Consider the following 20,350-nt stretch of genomic DNA (forward strand, 5'->3'; position numbering starts at 1 on the left):
CCCGCATGCGCTGCAAAGTTACCGTAATGTTGGAGTCGGCAACCGGCAAGCCGGGCGATCCCGCGTACCAGGGAGTTATTTGGTATATTCTTATTGTAAACGTGTTAAAACTCGAGTGGCAGTCACATTGTTATAAGGCTAACCTTAGGGCTCCAATATAAAGATACTAGGTGAAATTTCTTGGACCTACACTGTAGTTATTATATAGGTTATATAGGGGCTGCGTCACCCAACTCTTAAGAGGAAATTAATCCCATTATCAAAACACTATAATGCAAAAAGCAACAGGAAAATGACACAACCCCCAACCATCGTATCCCTACATCCGGTTAGTAATCAAAGCTTAAAACTAATACAACTACCCAATGTTCAATTTCATATCACAATTGATTCCAATCATTTTCTCATAATAATATCTCTAAAGTTTCTTCATTTTCTGTTGATTGTAGGTGATGGTATTTTTCTCTCTCTTTTACCCAATTCACTGGTAGCCAGGAGGTCCTCAGTAATTTGTCACTTTCCCAGTTTGTACTTCCAATCGCAATAATACAGTTTACTAGGACAAATGGATAGACAATTATTTAACACTTAAAATGATTTTTATTATTATTTTTTACCAAAATACAACCCATGGCCCACGCCACAATATCAACCCAAGGTATATCCCCCTCTGGACTGGATCTCACACCTACTATGCGCTACTTGTTGTCATCACATGAATGTTAATAGAACCCTATCCAACCTAAAAACACTTAAAAAGAGGCTAATTTATAGACCCTCAATTCCCGGGTTACTCTAGCAAAGAATTGAAGCCAAAATGTTCATTTAACCCTTGTGGGGCTACAGTTCCCAATCTGAAAATCCATTGGCTTTCCAAGCGGGCTAGGGCCCTGCTAATGTCACCTCCCCTCAGGCCCAAATTAACTTGATCGATTGCTTTAATTCTCAGGCCTCTAGGGTTGCAATGGTGGAATCTCTGGAAATGTCTAGGAATTGATTTCAGATGTTACCCCTCTTTCGCTGTCTTAGCTTTTTCTATATCTCTTATGTGTTCCCTTACACGTATTTTAATTCCCTTGTAGTAAGGCCCACATATTTGAGTTTACAGGGACACTCTGCCAGATACACTACATTTTTTGAGGCACATGTGAGATGTGTTCTTATCTCATACGTTTTTGTATCCTTATTTCCTTTGAAAGAGGCAGATCTATCCATATTCAAACAGCCCTTGCAAATGCCACAAGGAAAGAAACCCAGGGTTAGTTGTATGGGGTTCCCTCTGATTTTTTGATGGTGACTATGGACTAACAAGTCTTTTAAATTTTTACTCCTCCTGGCTGTTACTTTAGGGCTGTCTGGAATACAATTCCTTAAAATAGAATCTGACTTCAATATATTCCAGTGTCTTTTCAATATGGACAGAAAATCTCCCCATTGGTTATGAAAAGTTGTAATTAAACATATGGGTTGATCTTGTTTCACTTTGGGGCCTGGATATAAAAGGGCATTTCTTGTTGTTTCATTGGCCCTTGTATAGCCCCTTTTAGTCCATCTCCTATTGTATCCTCTGTGTAGGAAACGGTCTTTTAGCTCCTTAGCTTGAATGTCAAAATCCTCCTGTTTAGTACAGATTCTTTTAGTCCTAATGAACTGAGAAACAGGGATTCCCTTTAATGTAGACTGGGAGTGGCAGGATGTCGCATGTAGCAACGTATTCGTTGCGGTTTCCTTCCTGAATACATCTGTAGTTAAATCTCCTTCCTCCGTAGCTGTCACTCTTATGTCCAGAAACTCAACTTCCCGACCATACCTATATGTGAGTTTAATGTTTTTGTTGTTATTATTTAGTCTGTTCATAAATTGGTGTAGATCCTCCTCCACGCCCTCCCAGATGAACCAGATATCGTCGATGTATCTGATCCAATTCTGGACCAGACACACTGACTCAACCGGGTCCACCTGGAAGATATCTCTTTCCCACAAACCCAAAAATAAGTTTGCATAGGAGGGGGCACATGATGACCCCATTGCAGTTCCCTGAACTTGAACATAGGTCTCATCCTGCAACTAAAAGCAGTTATGCGTCAGGATGAATTTTAATAGATCCAGAATTAATTGAATCAGCTCTGGATCTAAATTGCTGGTCTGTAGAAAAAACGAGCTGGCTTCCAATCCGTCCTGATGTTTAATGGACGAATATAGAGCCTCCACGTCCGCTATAACCATCAAGGATGTCCTCCCTATGTTCAAATTATTAAATCTCTGTAGGGCTGCAGTTGTATCTTTTATATGTGATGGGAGGGCCTCCACCAACGTCTTAAGATAAAATTCCACAAAGTCACATATAGGTTCACTCAAACCCCCATTGCCAGAAACAATGGGCCTACCTGGGGGAATCAAAGGGATTCTTATGTAATTTGGGTAATAAGTAAAAGGTGGGCATCCTAGGGTTTAATCTCAAAATTCCCTCCTTTAGTTTATTGGTGATAATTCCCTGTTCAGTCATCTGATCCAGGATCACAGTCAATTCTCTCTGGAAGTCTTGGGTCGGATTATATTTTAATTTTTTATAACAAGTAGTGTTGTGTAGAATTTTCCGAGCCTGTGTTTCATATTGGGAATTTGGCCACACTATCAGATTCCCCCCTTTATCCGCAGGTTTGAAGGTCACATCTGACCAAGTTTTCATTTCCTGAAGTGCCCATCTCTCTTCATATGATAAATTAAATGGCCCTTGTGATCTCTTATTGATTCTCTCAATATCATTTGTGACCATCTTTACAAAGATATCTATAGCTGGGCATGTAGATAAAGGGGGAAATCTCTTTGATCTTGGATATAGATGGGATGGTACCATATGAGTGCCTACTCTAGCTTCTCCACCACCACCCGAATTCTCTAAAATACTTACATCCTCAGTCTCCTCCCACACTTCACCTTCCTTAGCTGGAGATGTTAGGACGGATAGTGCTTCCTGTTCCTTTTCTGTAAAAACATGTTCTCCTGAAGTAGAACGATGGAAAAAACGTTTCAAAATTAGCTTCTGAGCAAAGAGATGTACGTCTTTAGTAATTGTAAACATATCCATACTATTTGATGGTGCAAAGGATAACCCCCTCTCCAACACCCGTAACTGAATATCGGTTAAGGTGCGAGAGGAAAGGTTAATTACCTTAAGTCGATCATCTCTTTGGATGCCTTGATGATGGTAAATTTTAGACTGATATGTTATTTTTCCACTGTATTTACTTCGGAGACTACATCCTTCCCAGGGTTCACTCTCTCCTGATGATGTTATTCCCTCACTCATTGAGGTTATTGAGGAGGCTAAGATTTGTTGTTGTTGTACACCTTGTCTATTCTCAACTTGTTTTTGAATTTGCCATTTGAAAACTTTGTTGGACTCAAAATCCCCTATATCTCTATGGAATTTTCTCCCTTTAATCTGTCTTATGTCTCCTTCCCACTTTTTAATGTCCTTGTCTAATTCACCTAACAGTGTAGATGAGAGTTCATAGGTGTAAAAATGTCAGTAATCGCCCAACAAATGAGCAATTCTCTGTTCATTCATTGTCTGATTGGATTTTTTATAGTGAAAAAAATCATTGGTCTCAGCAGCACATTGCTCCATGCAAACTACAGAAGTGCTGCTGATAACATGATACTTTATGGGGACAGATTGATCTACTAATGATCGTTTTGTGCCCATCATTCTTCCTCATCCTGTGTTAAGAAGCCAGGAAGCAAACACCAAAGGACTTGAATATTGTCGATTGTGGTCATTTATCAGTCTGAACTCAGTGCTTGTAAATGCAACCTAAATGGTTGAATGTGATGGTGCAACATATAAGCATTTAGGGCCCTACTTTAAGTTTTTGCCCAGGGTCCCACTTTGTCTAAAACTACTCCTGATGCTGGGAGAACTTATGTTGTTACACACATATTTCCAGGCTATTAGAGGCTCTTCAATTTTCCAAATCAAATTTTTGGGAGAATTTGCAGATACCGTTTCAAATTTGACTCCCCGACTGTCCACGTTAGTCCCACTCTTAATTGTGATTTTGGAGAGCCATAAGGCTGCTTTACATGCTACGACATCGCTCAAGCAATCTTGTTGGGGTCATGAAATTTGTGACGCACATCCAGCCGCTTTAGCAATGTCGTTGCGTGTGACACCTATGAGCGATTTTGCATCGTCGCAAAAACGAGCAAAATCGCTAATCGGTGACATGCCCCCCTATTCCCAATTATCGTTGCTGCTGCTTGTACGATGTAATTCGTCGTTCCTGCGGCAGCACACATCGCTATGTGTGACACCGCAGGAATGAGGAGCCTCACCTTACCTGCAATGTGGAAGGAAGCAGGTCAGTAGGATGTTACGTTCCACTCATCTCCGCCCCTCCGCTTCTATTGGGCGGCCACTTAGTGACGTCGTTGTGATGCCCTTAGAAAGGAGGCGGATTGCCGGCCAGAGCGACGTCACTAGGCAGGTAAGTAGTGTGATGGGTCAGAGCGATGTTGTGTGCCATGGGCAGCGATTTTCCCGTGTCGCACAACCGATGGGGGCGAGCACGCACGCTAGCGATATCGGTAACAATATCGCAGAGTGTAAAGCGGCCTTTAGACTGAAAAGAATAGTTCTAAACAAGGTAAACTTTTTGGGGCATATTAATCAATGCATTTTTGTCAGCCGTGCTCAGATGCACAACTTAAAAAGAACCTGTCACCCAGTGTTAAACTGGGGTACTTAGGGCCAACAGGTAGAATTCACCCTAAGGTCTCACACTAGAGCTATATATGGTACAAATAACTCTTATGTGTTCTTAGAGCAGAGAATCAACTGCAAAAATCAAAAGGCTCCTGCACATCTACTGCACATACACCTTAATTGGGATGTACAATTATGGTGCTCTACCTTAAAGAGGCTCTTTTAGATAAAAATTATTGATCCTTCAGGTCCAGTCACTGTGACCTGCATCACTTGCATGGGGTCCTTCATATTTTGATATACAGCCAAGATAAGCGCACGGCTGGGGGCTGCAGCCTGTAGCTGTCGGCTTTATCTGTGCTGGGAATTAAAATATGGGGGACCATACATCATTCTTTTTTCAATTATTTATTTATTTATTTTTACACTTCACAACCAATCATAGATGCTGGCACGCCGGCAGTTTGACTGCAACCAATCACAGATGGTGGGTGGGGAAGCAGTGAATATGCGTGAAAGCTAATGAGCAAACCCGTAAGTAGTGTGACAGCCACCCGGTAGACTCAGTAAGTATAATTTTCCTGCTTTGCAGCCCCCTAGCCCTTACTAGCACCATTGTACAGCACACAGGTTCACGTCCCCATAGACTTATATTGGGTTCATTGTTCGAGGTCAAGCTGCCGAACTTGATTTTTTGGGAGTCCTTGCTGGTTCGGTGAACCCGACTATCCATGGGTTCACACATCACTAATAATCAGTGACTTTTGCCAGTTTTAGATAAAGTTGGACCACAGGCAAAAATTAAAAGTAGGACCCCAGATGTATACATATTGTATTATTACACAGAATCATTTAAGATGCATTTACAGTAGCTGATTTCAGACTGTTAAATAAGCGCCAATCAACTATATTCAAGTCATTTGGTGCTTGTTTACCTACCTCTTTACAAAGGCTGACAATGAATGATGGGGAAAGAACAACAGCTAATTGTTCTGACTCCCATACATAACATGTTATTGTTAGTACATCTACTGTTTACAGAGGGTGATGTACTGTTGAGAACAAAGATTTCTCTTCTAGTATAAACAATCCAAGCACTCAATGATTGAGCATTATATTGGTAGTTCATTTGGTGATTGCTGTCAATCTCTCATCTGCAGTGCCGCTATTTATAGTGTGGATGCTGAACACACATACACACTTCATATTAAAGGGAACCTGTCACCAGTTTTTTTACTAAACCAAAAGTGTCATCTTCTGCAGCTCCTGGGCTGCATTTCTCGCGGGCGGGGAGGATGCTGCCGCTGCTGCGCGCTCGCTAACGCTCGGGTCCGGCGCTGCTGCGGCTGCTCGGTGGCTCGAGCGGTGGGCCGTAACCGGGGACTCGAGCGGCGCTCCTCGCCCGTGAGTGAAAGGGGTGGTTGGTTTGGGGGATTTAGTCCGTGACGCCACCCACGGGTTGTGGTGAAGATGGGCACCACCGCTGCTGGTGACGGGGATCTCGGGAGCGATGGTGGGGAGCAGCTGGGATGTTGTTTTCCCCCTCCGTGGTCCCGGGGCCCGGTGAGGTGACGGGGAGGCAGGATGGCTGGGATGCAGGGCCGGATGGCACTGGTGTACTCACTCAGGCAGTCAATGACAGAGTCTCTGGTAAACCAAACGGCTGGATGGACGGGTCCCCCAGCCGGCTGCAGTGTCTCTCCTGGACAGGTGATAGCGGCTGTCTTTCCCTGCACCTCGATGTTCTCAGTTGACTACTATGGATCCCCAACGGTAGTCCGCTCCCCGGTGGATGGATGCCGGAGGAGCCCGTTTGCCCGCAGGCGCTGGCCCTTGGGTCTCTAGCCTTAGGCGGTATCTGTATACCCTCACGGTGTGGGCGGTTGCCTTCTATCGGGTCTTTGGTTGTTATGAAACCCCTGGGGTTCCGGTCACATTCGGATTTGACTATTGTCGGCAGACCGAGTCCTTCAGCCGCAGCGGCCGGTCCTTTAGGGACACAAGGGTGTGGGTCTCCCACCAGCTCCCCTAGCATGGTCTCTATTTCATGCGCCCGCACGACCGCAGCCTGCTCCTCCATCTCAGCGGTCCAGCGATCTAACAGGTCCCGTACTTGGGCCCGGTTACGGCAGCACAACAGCATCACTTGGGTGTTCAGCCAAGCCGCAGTCCCGGGGGCAGGCTCCGGAGACTCAGGCCTCTCAGATGGTGCGGACATGTTGCAAGCTGCTTCCAGGAACCGGTTATGTTTGCAGAGTCCTGGCGTCCCCGCTTTTATAGCCTCGGCTACATTAGGCAGATACACACCCGCCCCCCCCTTGGTTCTCTTCTGCACTTCCGTTTGTTGGGGGCGGGGCTTCGCTTTTGCATCTTCCCTGCTTGGAGAAGACGCTCGAGCGGGAGATTTTCGCGCCAAGATGGCGGCGCTTCAAAATTTTCGGCCGGACACCGCCGGCGGAGATCACAAAGCGCACTTCTACTGGTAAGTAGAGGGGTTCAATCCTGTTCGTGCCACCAAGTTGTCGTGGGCGGGGAGGAAGGCGGTTGCCTTCTATCAGGTCTTTGGTTGTTAGGAAACCCCTGGGGTTCCGGTCACATTCGGATTTGACTATTGTCGGCGGCTCTGTCACTTTTCTCGCCTCCAGGCCTGTGAACTCCTCGGTGGGTGGGGCCAAACGCTTGGCTCTGCCCCACCTGGTGTGGACATCAGACACTGGAGGGAGGCAACAAGGGTTTTGTGTTTGGCTGGTGTCCCTGTCTAATGGGGTGGGGGTGTTTGAGTGTTATCTGTGATGACCTGGCTAGTCCAGGGCACCACACATTCTATGAAGGTGCACCTCGTTGCTGACTCCCCCTTGCCGACCTCAAAAAGAACTTTATAAAATCCCACTGTGTTGTATGCTAATGAGCTCTGTTGGCCAGATGGCCACATGTATCTACGCAGGCGCGAGGTCCTGGTCGGTTACGCCTTGTTCGCCTTGTTCGCCGTCCTCCCGTCATCATCCCACGCTGCTGCCAAGTCTCACGCAGGCGCAGTTCTCTCTGCCCCTATCGCAGGCCAAGCATAAAAACAGTTTACCTCGCGCCCGCCGGTAATGTATCTGCGCAGGCGCGAGATCATGGTCGGCACTGTGCATGATAGCAGCATCATCCTCGTACTCGACCATGATCTCACTCCTGCGCAGATACATCTGGCCATCTGGCCAACACAGCTCATTAGCATACAACATAGTGGGATTTTATAAAGTTCTTTTTGGGGTCTGCAAGGGGGGTTAGCAACGAGTTGCACCTTCATAGAATGAAGCACAGGAGCTGCAGAAGGTGACACTTTTGGTTTAACAGTCAAAAAACTGGTGACAGGTTCCCTTTAAACACACCCCTGTATATAACACACACATCAGTGTATAATGCTCACACATCAGGATATAACAGACACATTCACCAGTATATAACACACAAATCAGTGTATAACACACATGAACACATCAGTTTATATCACACACATTGTTATATAACAAACACATAAACACATACTGTAAAGGACTGTACCGTGCGCTTTCATCTGCAGATGCATCATACTCCCGCAGGGCGAAAGACCTTTGGTCACAAAAACATGATGTCACAAAAGGTCCTCCTGCCTTTCGATCCTTGGAAACTACATTGGTAATTCTGGATTGGCATGATCTAGTCAGTTTCTGGTTTTTAATAGCTGGGGGCCAGAGGCATAGCTAGGGGTTCAGCAAAGGAAAACAAATCACATCTGAGTGAGACCCTCACGAGGGGATCTCCAGCAGATGACCATGCTGTTACTGAAAATGTTACAATACAATTATAAATAGAGATGAGCGATCCTGCCCTCGGATCAGTTTAGGATCGCCGAGCCTGCCTTAGATCGCCAATCAGATCATCGATCCTAGCTGAACTCATTAAATTCAAAGGGAGGCAAAAGTGATGTGTTGTAAAATGAAGCAGGAGGGACTGTAAAAGAAAGAAAATAAAAAAGGGTAAAAACAGTACATACTTACTGAGCCCCCACGGCCACAGCGCTACTTCTGGGGCCGACAATTATCCCTTATCCATATTCACTGCTTTCCCCTTCCACTGGCTTCTCTGATTGGTTGCCGTTAGACGACGCCCCCACTCTCTGAGACAGTGTTTGTGATTGGTTGGAATCACAAACGCTGTCTGTGTCCTTATACAGGTGATAAATAAATAAAACAATTGGGGTAAGGTCCCCCCTGTATTGATACCAGCACAGATAAAGCCCATGGCTACAGGCTGCAGCCCCCAGCCATGCGCTTATCTTGACTATGTATCAAAATAAGAGGAACCACATGTGGATTTTTTTTGTTTAAATATTAATATAAATAAATTATTTTAAAAAATGGCATGCCATTCCTCCCAATTTTGATACCCAACCAAGATAAAGTCCAACAGCTGGAGTCTGGTATTCTCAGGCTGGGGGACCATGCTTATTGGGCACCCCCAGCCTAAAAATAGCAGCCTACAGCTGCCCAGAATTGCTGCATCCATTAGCAGTGACAGTCCCGGCATTTTACCGGGCTCTTCCTGATTGCCCTGGTACAGTGGCAATCGGGGTAATAAGGGGTTTATGGCAGCTCACAGCTGCCACTAAGTCCTGGATTAGAGATGGGTAGAAGTCTATGAGACCCCCCTACCATTAATTCTATAGGTAAAAAGAAATTAACACAAACAAACATTTCCAACATAGTCTCTATCTATTCCCAACCTTCACAAATGTCTCATCTTGAGAGTAACAAGAAAAAATGAGAATGCATAGCATATATTATATAATATCACACTGAGGGTGCTAATTGCCTATTAAACGTCAGATAAGTAAAATGGAAAAGCATAGGCAAAAGGAAAGTACTCAACTCATTAATATACAAAAGTAAACAAGATTTTATTTAGACCCAGTTAAAAACATGCAAAAACCTCAACCATGTCTACAAGAAGCAAATAAGTGTGCCCATTCAAAAAACACTCAAGATTGTGCAGAAATACAGCAACAATGGCATATAAGAGCAATATAAGAAACAACCATGAATAGCAATTGATAGTACCTAAGGGGTGCTTCACACACAGCGAGCTCGCTGCTGAGATCGCTGCTGAGTCACGCTTTTTGTGACGCAGCAGTGACCTCATTAGCGATCTCGCTGTGTGTGACACTGAGCAGCGATCTGGCCGCTGCTGCGAGATCGCTGCTCGTTACACACAGCCCTGGTTCGTTTTCTTCAAAGGCGCTCTCCCACTGTGACACACAGATCGCTGTGTGTGACAGCGAGAGAGCGACAAATGAAGCGAGCAGGGAGCAGGAGTCGGCGTCTGACAGCTGAGGTAAGCTTGTAACCAAGATAAACATCGGGTAACCAAGGTGGTTACCCGATATTTACCTTAGTTACCAGCCTCCGCCGCTCTCACGCTGCCTGTGCTGCCGGCTCCGGCTCTCTGCACATGTAGCTGCATTACACATCGGGTTAATTAACCCGATGTGTACTGTAGCTAGGAGAGCAAGGAAGCGGTGTGCGCTGGTAACTAATGTAAACATCGGGTAACCATACCCGATGTTTACCTTAGTTACCAGTGTCCGCAGCTTCCAGACGCCGGCTCCGTGCAAGCGCAGCGTCGCTTGCACGTCGCTGCTGGCTGGGGGCTGGTCACTGGTCGCTGGTGAGATCTGCCTGTTTGACAGCTCACCAGCGACCATGTAGCGATGCAGCAGCGATCCTGACCAGGTCAGATCGCTGGTCGGATCGCTGCTGCATCGTTAAAGTGTGAAGGTACCCTTAAACTGCTGATGTAAATCTAATCATGATATGAAATACGCACATAACACAATAGTAAATAGGTGCATAAATAACAAATCCTAAACCCCAGAAATACTTTCAAGGAGCAGAATTCCTGAAAATAGAATAGGCTATGCTGAGGAAAAAATGCCTATATAGGAAGCGATTATGGTAGCCAGGTCAATCATGCTTACATGGTATAAGTAAGTAGAGACATGGAAGAAAGAATCACCCGGCCCCAACGCGTGTCGCTCAATTGAGCTTCATCAGGGAGAAACCCTTAGGTCAGGCCAGAAACACAGTAACAAAACCCCACAGAAATGACACAAACAAGGGAGAAGGAAAACTCGTATACACTGCACTCAAACACAAAGGAGACACCATATGTGTACAGGAGAAAAAAGAAAAAAAAAAGGAAGTAAACACACAACAGGCAAACTTCCACACCACTCAAAATTGCAACTACAGATCACCACAAACTGGATCCCCACAAAGACCAGAATCGCTGGAGCTAAGCTGAAGCGATAATTGGTGCTGTGTAGCAAGGTCCAGAATCCTATATGTAGTGACCAGAAAAGCCACTACTAATGTGTGTTCTGTATTATCTATGTGATTACATTTGTGACACCTATTCCCCACTTTTGGAGGAGGTAAATTATTTAGCTTTGCGCTGCCCTCTACTGCCTTGCTTTGGTATTACAATTGATTTGAAAGCAAGGAAGTGGCTGTTGGGGGCAGAGCTTGAGGAGGCAGTTAAAAGAAAAACCGGTTAGATGCGGTTGAGTTGCTGTGATGCAGCAGAAAAAAAGAGACCTCCATTGAGATTTGCGGGGAGTGTAATTATCACACTATTCGGAGCGCCCCATTTCTGCAACAACAGAGTACTGAAAAACGCAGTTAATCCAATAGCTAGTGACATCCATCCTCCCAAGGCCGGGATAGGGAAAACGCTTGAACTAGTCCACTGTGTAAGAGATCTCTTTATTTATTGCTATGAAATGGAATAACAACTTTGATTGACTAAAGGTTGGCTACAAGATTTCAGTAAAGTTCCTCATTTACGTTTTGACAGAATCTTCGGTGTCTGTCTTCCTTCAGCGGCCTTATACCTGGCCGATATCACCACAATTCATAGTCTCCTATCTCTGTTATTTTTCTCTTTATAATTTGCCACGTAACCTAGGGATTTGCTGGAGCCATCGGAGCCACCGTGACCTGAACATCCTCTGAGGTAGTAGGCCCGGCTTCTCACAAGGCGGTGCGGCAAATTACAAGTGGCACTGTGAACAGGATGAATCTTATGTGCCTGCATGTACTGCTGTACACCAGATGAGGATTCACTACGGTCATCATATGTGAAAATACGCCTCAACGGTGAGTTAAAAAAAACTATACACACCTGTATATTGACAGTGAACAAGTGAAACTCACAATGGCAGACGAGAATGAGAATGAGCCCCTTTATAACACCAGTTCTGATAAAGCCTCCACTGCATTTATGCCTTTCACCATGCCTTATTATTTGGGAGCTCCCTGGATGCCACATTAGAATGGGGAAACAAATACATTACGAGACTTTAGAGAAAAAATTACTGCTTTTTTTCGCGTGTACCCCATGACAAATGAACAAAAAGTAGAAATCCTGAGTGGTCAACTCCAGGGTGCACCTTTGAGAGAATTCAAGTCCTGGCCCAGAGCAAGGAACCTGCTGTGATTGATAATTAGCAACCTGAGCTCTTGCAGAGTTCTCCAGGTCAGCAGGAATTAACTCCTACAGGACTGAGGAACAGAGCACATGAAACAGCCAACGCCGAGCTCTGGCTGAACAAATAGGAGACATCAGGTTGCCTGTAAGGCTCTGCAGTGTGAACAGAGCCTGATGCTACCGTGACGCCTAATGAGTCTGGACCTGAACACCGCATGACATATACATTGCGATATAAAAATATAGAAAAAAATAAATTACTAAAATTATATGTATCATAAAATTGAGTTAAACAGTAAGTAATTTTCCGGTGATACATTCTAGATAAAACCAGTCACAGCTGGCAGAAAAGAGTTCTTCAATTTCAAAATATAAAAGATTATATTGTACAAACTCTTATTAGATTCACACTAATTGCTGTACTCATATTAAAGTGAAATAATTTTTGTCGATCTGTCAATAATACATGGCTGGGCTACTAATGCTTCCTACAACCTCACAGCTTTGCTTGATTAATGAACCATCAATTGAGCATTACTTTTAATTATTCATGGGGATTCTATTAAGCTTTGACTTGGAAAATAGAGCATTCTGCAACTATTGTACAGAATCAAATGTTATACTTTTAATTAGGTAACAAGTAAAATGAATTGATCCCACACACACCTGTAGGAGCATGTATACTGAGCGTCTAATGATGGGGTTCTGGTTTTATAATTACAGAATAAAATTAGATGAAATATTAATTGAGGGTTTTTAATCAGAGGGATTATTGTATTATATACAATATATATATATATATATATATATATATATATATATATATTCATGTTATATAAAATGATTGTAAGGCCTAAGCCACATGATATGAAAATCGGAGCGAGTGGAATACGTAAAACATCGCATTCCACTCGGACCAATATTAGCCTATGTCCCAGCACCCATGAGTGATTATTTTCTCAGCCCTAATCGGACCGAGAAAACAGTCGCAGCAATCTGCGGGTGCAATGCGATCCTTGTTTCTCTCACACCCATTCAAGTCTATGGGGCGAGAGAAAAATCACACTGCACTCACATTACACCGGTGTAATGCGAGTGCAGAGCGAGAATGGGAATAGCCGTCAACGGAGGAGAGAGGGAGATAAATCCCTCCCGCCCCTCCTCAGCGCTGGCCCTCCCCTCCTCAGCACCGGCCCGCCCCTACTCAGTGCCGGCATTGCATGATCGGATCTCAGTCGCAATGACACTCGGCTCCTGCTGTTCTGCCAGCATGAGCCGAGTGTCATGCGAGGATCGCAGTCGTCACCGTGTGGCCCAGGCCTAAATCAAATAACTTTCTATTTTAAGAATGTCTTCAATGAAACAATGACAAGTTCTCCATTAATTAGATGTGTTGTATTTCACTTGATGCTTATTAGAGATGGGCGAATCGATTAGATGCAAATCAAATTCAAGTGAAAGTTTAAGAAACAATTGGTGATTCAATTCTGGTTAATCAGCCAAAGACAATGCTCCCCACTATTTTATACATTGCAGATAACTGCATTATGCACAGGCAGATGACATGATCTCAGGTGCGGCCAAGCAGAATGCCCTGTAATGTCTGATACAGCTAGGTCCAGAAATATTTGGACAGTGACACAATTTTCGCGAGTTGGGCTCTGCATGCCACCACATTGGATTTGAAATGAAACCTCTACAACAGAATTCAAGTGCAGATTGTAACGTTTAATTTGAAGGTTTGAACAAAAATATCTGATATAAATTGTAGGAATTGTACACATTTCTTTACAAACACTCCACATTTTAGGAGGTCAAAAGTAATTGGACAAATAAACCAAACCCAAACAAAATATTTTTATTTTCAATATTTTGTTGCGAATCCTTTGGAGGCAATCACTGCCTTAAGTCTGGAACCCATGGACATCACCAAACGCTGGGTTTCCTCCTTCTTAATGCTTTGCCAGGCCTTTACAGCCGCAGCCTTCAGGTCTTGCTTGTTTGTGGGTCTTTCCGTCTTAAGTCTGGATTTGAGCAAGTGAAATGCATGCTCAATTGGGTTAAGATCTGGTGATTGACTTGGCCATTGCAGAATGTTCCACTTTTTTGCACTCATGAACTCCTGGGTAGCTTTGGCTGTATGCTTGGGGTCATTGTCCATCTGTACTATGAAGCGCCGTCCGATCAACTTTGCGGCATTTGGCTGAATCTGGGCTGAAAGTATATCCCGGTACACTTCAGAATTCATCCGGCTACTCTTGTCTGCTGTTATGTCATCAATAAACACAAGTGACCCAGTGCCATTGAAAGCCATGCATGCCCATGCCATCACGTTGCCTCCACCATGTTTTACAGAGGATGTGGTGTGCCTTGGATCATGTGCCGTTCCCTTTCTTCTCCAAACTTTTTTCTTCCCATCATTCTGGTACAGGTTGATTTTTGTCTCATCTGTCCATAGAATACTTTTCCAGAACTGAGCTGGCTTCATGAGGTGTTTTTCAGCAAATTTAACTCTGGCCTGTCTATTTTTGGAATTGATGAATGGTTTGCATCTAGATGTGAACCCTTTGTATTTACTTTCATGGAGTCTTCTCTTTACTGTTGACTTAGAGACAGATACACCTAATTCACTGAGAGTGTTCTGGACTTCAGTTGATGTTGTGAACGGGTTCTTCTTCACCAAAGAAAGTATGCGGTGATCATCCACCACTGTTGTCATCCGTGGACGCCCAGGCCTTTTTGAGTTCCCAAGCTCACCAGTCAATTCCTTTTTTCTCAGAATGTACCCGACTGTTGATTTTGCTACTCCAAGCATGTCTGACATCTGTTTGATGGATTTTTTCTTTTTTTTCAGCCTCAGGATGTTCTGCTTCACCTCAATTGAGAGTTCCTTAGACCGCATGTTGTCTGTTCACAGCAACAACTTCCAAATGCAAAACCACACACCTGTAATCAACCCCAGACCTTTTAACTACTTCATTGATTACAGGTTAACGAGGGAGACGCCTTCAGAGTTAATTGCAGCCCTTAGAGTCCCTTGTCCAATTACTTTTGGTCCCTTGAAAAAGAGGAGGCTATGCATTACAGAGCTATGATTCCTAAACCCTTTCTCCGATTTGGATGTGAAAACTCTCATATTGCAGCTGGGAGTGTGCACTTTCAGCCCATATTATATATATAATTGTATTTCTGAACATGTTTTTGTAAACAGCTAAAATAACAAAACTTGTGTCACTGTCCAAATATTTCTGGACCTAACTGTAGCTATCACATCACATGGAACAGCATATCAGCTAAGAAATAGGGATAGGAAGAGAAAGCCCTAAAATAGTAAGTTAATAATGTGTCATACAACTGCAGCAGTGAATTACAGAGATTCAATTAATAGGGGGCAACATAGCATAAATACCAGCAGCAATCCCGGAGTGATTGATCAGTTATAGCTGGCATCAGTCCTGCTGCATTTGAATTACAATTGCAAATCTTTTTCTTCCCTCTTAATGCACTAGTAAGCAGCAGAAAGACAGCGCAATAGTTTTCACAGAAAAGAATAATTTGAAATTCATGTCAGTCAGAGAAAGTGTGCTTAGTTGCCACGAGTAATTTTTCTTTTCTTGGGCAATTCTTCTTGCAAATGGGGAAATATTATTTTTTTTAATTCAAAAGGGAATCGCCTCCAATCCAAATATGTAAAGAGGACCTTTCACCAGTCTTAACATGTGAAATCGAACAAATCATGGGACAGTGGCTGCAGACAGGAATAATACATATTTGTTATTTGCAAGATATTAGTAGAATTTAGATAATAATTGATGCTAAGACTTAGGGGATATTAGCAGTTTATTCTCAAAGGGTGTGTACTTTTTATCTTTAACCCCTTCAGCCCCCGGGCACTTTCCGTTTTTGCGTTTTTGTTTTTTGCTCCTTTTCTTCCAAGAGCCGTAACTTTTTTATTATTCCGTCAATCTTGCCATATGAGGGCTTGTTTTTTGCGGAACGAGTTGTCCTTTTAAATGAAACCATAGGTTTTACCATATATTGTACTGTAAAACAGCAAAAAAATTCCAAGTGTGGAAAAACTGCAAAAAAAGTGTGATCACACAATAGTTTTTGGGATTTTATTCACAGTGTTCACTATATGATCAAACTGATGTATCTATGTGATGCCTCAGGTCGGTGCGAGTTTGTAGATACCAAACATGTATAGGTTTACTTGTATCTCAGGGGTTAAAAAAAATTCACAAGTTTGTCCAATAAAAGTGGCGCACGTTTTGCGCCATTTTCCGAAACACGTAGCGTTCTTATTTTTTGGGATCTATGGCTCAGTGATGGCTTATTTTTTGCGTCTCGAGCTGACGTTTATAATGGTACCATTTTTGCACAGATGCTACATTTTGATCACCTGTTATTGCATTTTGCGTAAAACTTGCGGCGACCAAAAAACGTAATTTTGGCGTTTGGAATTTTTTTGCCACTACGCCATTTACCAATCAGATTAATTGATTTTATATTTTGATAGATCGGGCATTTCTGAACGTGGCGATACCAAATATGTGTATATTTATTTATTTTTTAAGCCTTTAATTTTCAATGGGGGGAAAAGGGGGTGGTTTGAACTTTTAGGGTTTTTGTTTTTTTTTTATTTTTTAAAACTTTTTTTTTACTTTTTTTTTTTATTTTACTAGTCCCCCTAGGGGGCTATAGCAATCAGCAATCCGATCGCTGATCGCTATCTGCTGATCACAGCAATACAGCTGTAATCAGCAGATTCAGTCACTTTGGTTTTCCCTCTGCTCTCGGCCGAGGGAAAATGAAAGTGAAACATCATAGCAGCAGGCGTCATCACATGACCCTGTGCTACGATGGCAACCACCGATAGTCACATGATAACACACGTGACTTCCGATGGGGGCGGCGGTAAGTAACAAACATGGCCGCGCGCATTTAAATCTTGCTGCCAGACTTTGGCAGCAAGATTTAAGGGGTTAATGGCTGCGGGGTGGAAGCGATTCCACCCGCGGCTAGCAGGCACACATGTCAGCTGTTGAAAACAGCTGATATGTGTGCCGATCCACGCCGCCTGCCCGCGGCAGGGGGCGGGGCTTAACGGGACACGATCCTGGACGGATAGATCCGTCCAAGGTCGTGAAGGGGTTAATTATGCTGACAGACCATAAGCAGGAGGTGTCATGCAAAAAAAAAGTACACCTCTTAATAAATCAGGAACATCTGATGAATGATCATAGAATCATAGAATGTTAGAGTTGGAAGTGGCCTCAATGGCCATCGGGTCCAAATCCCTGCGAGTGCAGGCTTTCCTAAATCATGAAGAAGATAATCCATCTGGGTGCAAATGGTTTTCTTTATTCGTGCCTGAGAGGATAGTGCACAACAAACAACTAAGTTATGTCTTATATTCAAGGTTCTTCAAAGTAGCCACCTTTTGCTTTGATTACTGCTTTGCACACTTTTGGCATCCTCTTGATGAGCTTCAAGAGGTAGTCTTGAAGGAGTCTTCCAACAGTCTTGGAGGAGTTCCCAGAGATGCTTAGCACTTGTTGGCCCTTTTGCCTTCACTGTACAGTCCAGCTCACCCCAAACCATCTCGATTGGGGTCAGGTCTGGCACAGATTTCCACTGGTCTAATGTCAATTCCTTGTGTTCTTTAGCCCAAACAAGTCTCTTCTGCTTGTTGCCTGTCCTTAGCAATGGTTTCCTAGCAGCTATTTTACCATGAAGGCCTGCAGCACAAAGTCTCCTCTTAACAGTTGTTGTAGAGATGTGTCTGCTGCTAGAACTCTGTGTGGCATTGACCTGGTCTCTAATCTGAGCTGCTGTTAACCTGTGATTTTTGAGGCTGGTGACTCGGATAAACTTATCCTCCACAGCAGAGGTGACTATTGATCTTCCTTTCCTAGGGCGGTGCTCATGTGAGCCAGTTTCTTTGTAGCATTTGATGGTTTTTGCCACTGCACTTGAGGACACTTTCAAAGTTTTCCCAATTTTTCAGACTGACTGACCTTCATTTCTTAAAGTAATGATGGCCACTCGTTTTTCTTTACTTAGCTGCTTATTTCTTGCCGTAATACAAATTCTAATAGTCTATTCAGTAGGACTATCAGCTGTGTATCCACCAGACTTCTGCACAACACAACTGATTGTCCCAACCCCATTTCTAAGGCAAGAAATCCCACTTATTAAACCTGACAGGGCACACATGTGAAGTGAAAACCATTTTCGGGGACTGCCTCTTGAAGCTCATCAAGAGAATGCCAAGAGTGTGCAAAGCAGTAATCAAGCAAAAGGCAGCTACTTTGAAGAACCTAGAATATAAGACATATTTTCAGTTGTTTCACACTTTTTTGTTAAGTATTTCATTCCACATGTGTTAATTCATAGTTTTCATACCTTCAATGTGAATCTACAATTTTCAGTCATGAAAATAAAGAAAACTGTTTGAATGAGAAGGTGTACTGTACTGTACCTCACTCCATTTCCCACGGTGGTCTGCTACAGCCAGCTGCATTTCTACTTGTGACCAGCGCATGCATGCTGACGTGATGACGTCAACATGTTGCTGGCTAATAATGTCACCACACTGGCACATCACAGAAGAGGCTCCGGGACCATCCCTGGAACGATCACACTGGCATGTCACAGAAGAGGCTCCGGGACCATCCCTGGAACGATCACACTGGCACATCACAGAAGAGGCTCCGGGACCATCCCTGGAGCGATCACACTGGCACATCACAGAAGAGGCTCCGGGAGCATCCCTGGAGCGATCACACTGGCACATCACAGAAGAGGCTCTGGGATCATCCCTGGAGCGATCACACTGGCACGTCACAGAAGAGGCTCCGGGACCATCCCTGGAGCGATCACACTGGCACATCACAGAAGAGGCTCCGGGACCATCCCTGGAGCGATCACACTGGCACGTCACAGAAGAGGCTCCGGGAGCATCCCTGGAGCGATCACACTGGCACATCACAGAAGAGGCTCCGGGACCATCCCTGGAACGATCACACTGGCACGTCACAGAAGAGGCTCTGGGATCATCCCTGGAGCGATCACACTGGCACGTCACAGAAGAGGCTCTGGGATCATCCCTGGAGCGATCACACTGGCACGTCACAGAAGAGGCTCTGGGATCATCCCTGGAGCGATCACACTGGCACATCACAGAAGAGGCTCCGGGACCATCCCTGTAGCGATCACACTGGCACGTCACAGAAGAGGCTCCGGGAGCATCCCTGGAACGATCACACTGGCACGTCACAGAAGAGGCTCCGGGAGCATCCCTGGAACGATCACACTGGCACATCACAGAAGAGGCTCCGGGAGCATCCCTGGAGCTCCGCTGCCATTCTGTATTGCCAGCAGCGGAGCTCTTGAAAAGCTTCTGGTGGTGTGCAAACCATTATAATGATGGCAATACGGCCATGGGTCCCCCAGGGTCTTGGGCCCTGGGCAGTAGCCCAGATTGTCTTCATTATATTCTGCCTATGCATGTAACTATTAGACTATGGTATAGTAGGAAAGCCCAAAAGCTGGTTAATTTCAGATTTTTCTTGCCTAATACATGTCTGCACATCTAAAGTACAGGGCAATGCATAATGTAAGTGGGTATTTTGGGGATTTTGCTTCACATTTCACGCATTGCTATAAGACATTCACATTTTACGCTGGCACTACAGTGGAAAATATTTGTTGCTTCGCCTGATAGATTATCAATGCTTCACTCTCCATGGTTTATCCTCTTTAATTCCAAGAATTCCTGGCAACAGGATAGAAGATTAAAAGAAAGAACAACATAGTATTTTCTTCATTTATTATTAGAAAAAAATAAACTCCTCATTTTGCCAAGTGAGCCAAGTGTGCAGCCCAGCTTTATTACTGTTCTTGGCAACAGGCTTTGCACATATGTGGTATTAATGCCCGTACATTACAGATCTCAAATTCTGCCGCACAAAGCGATTTATATAACATTGCAGTATATATATATATTTATGTACACCTATAAAAAAAATATATATTTTTACGTGAAAAATTGCATTTCTGATTCGATTTTGCATAGTTTGCATCCAATGATTGAATTATTTTATGTATGCTTTCATATCAAAGTTG

Source organism: Anomaloglossus baeobatrachus, chromosome 3, assembly GCF_048569485.1.
Source record: "Anomaloglossus baeobatrachus isolate aAnoBae1 chromosome 3, aAnoBae1.hap1, whole genome shotgun sequence".
Taxonomy (NCBI): domain Eukaryota; kingdom Metazoa; phylum Chordata; class Amphibia; order Anura; family Aromobatidae; genus Anomaloglossus; species Anomaloglossus baeobatrachus.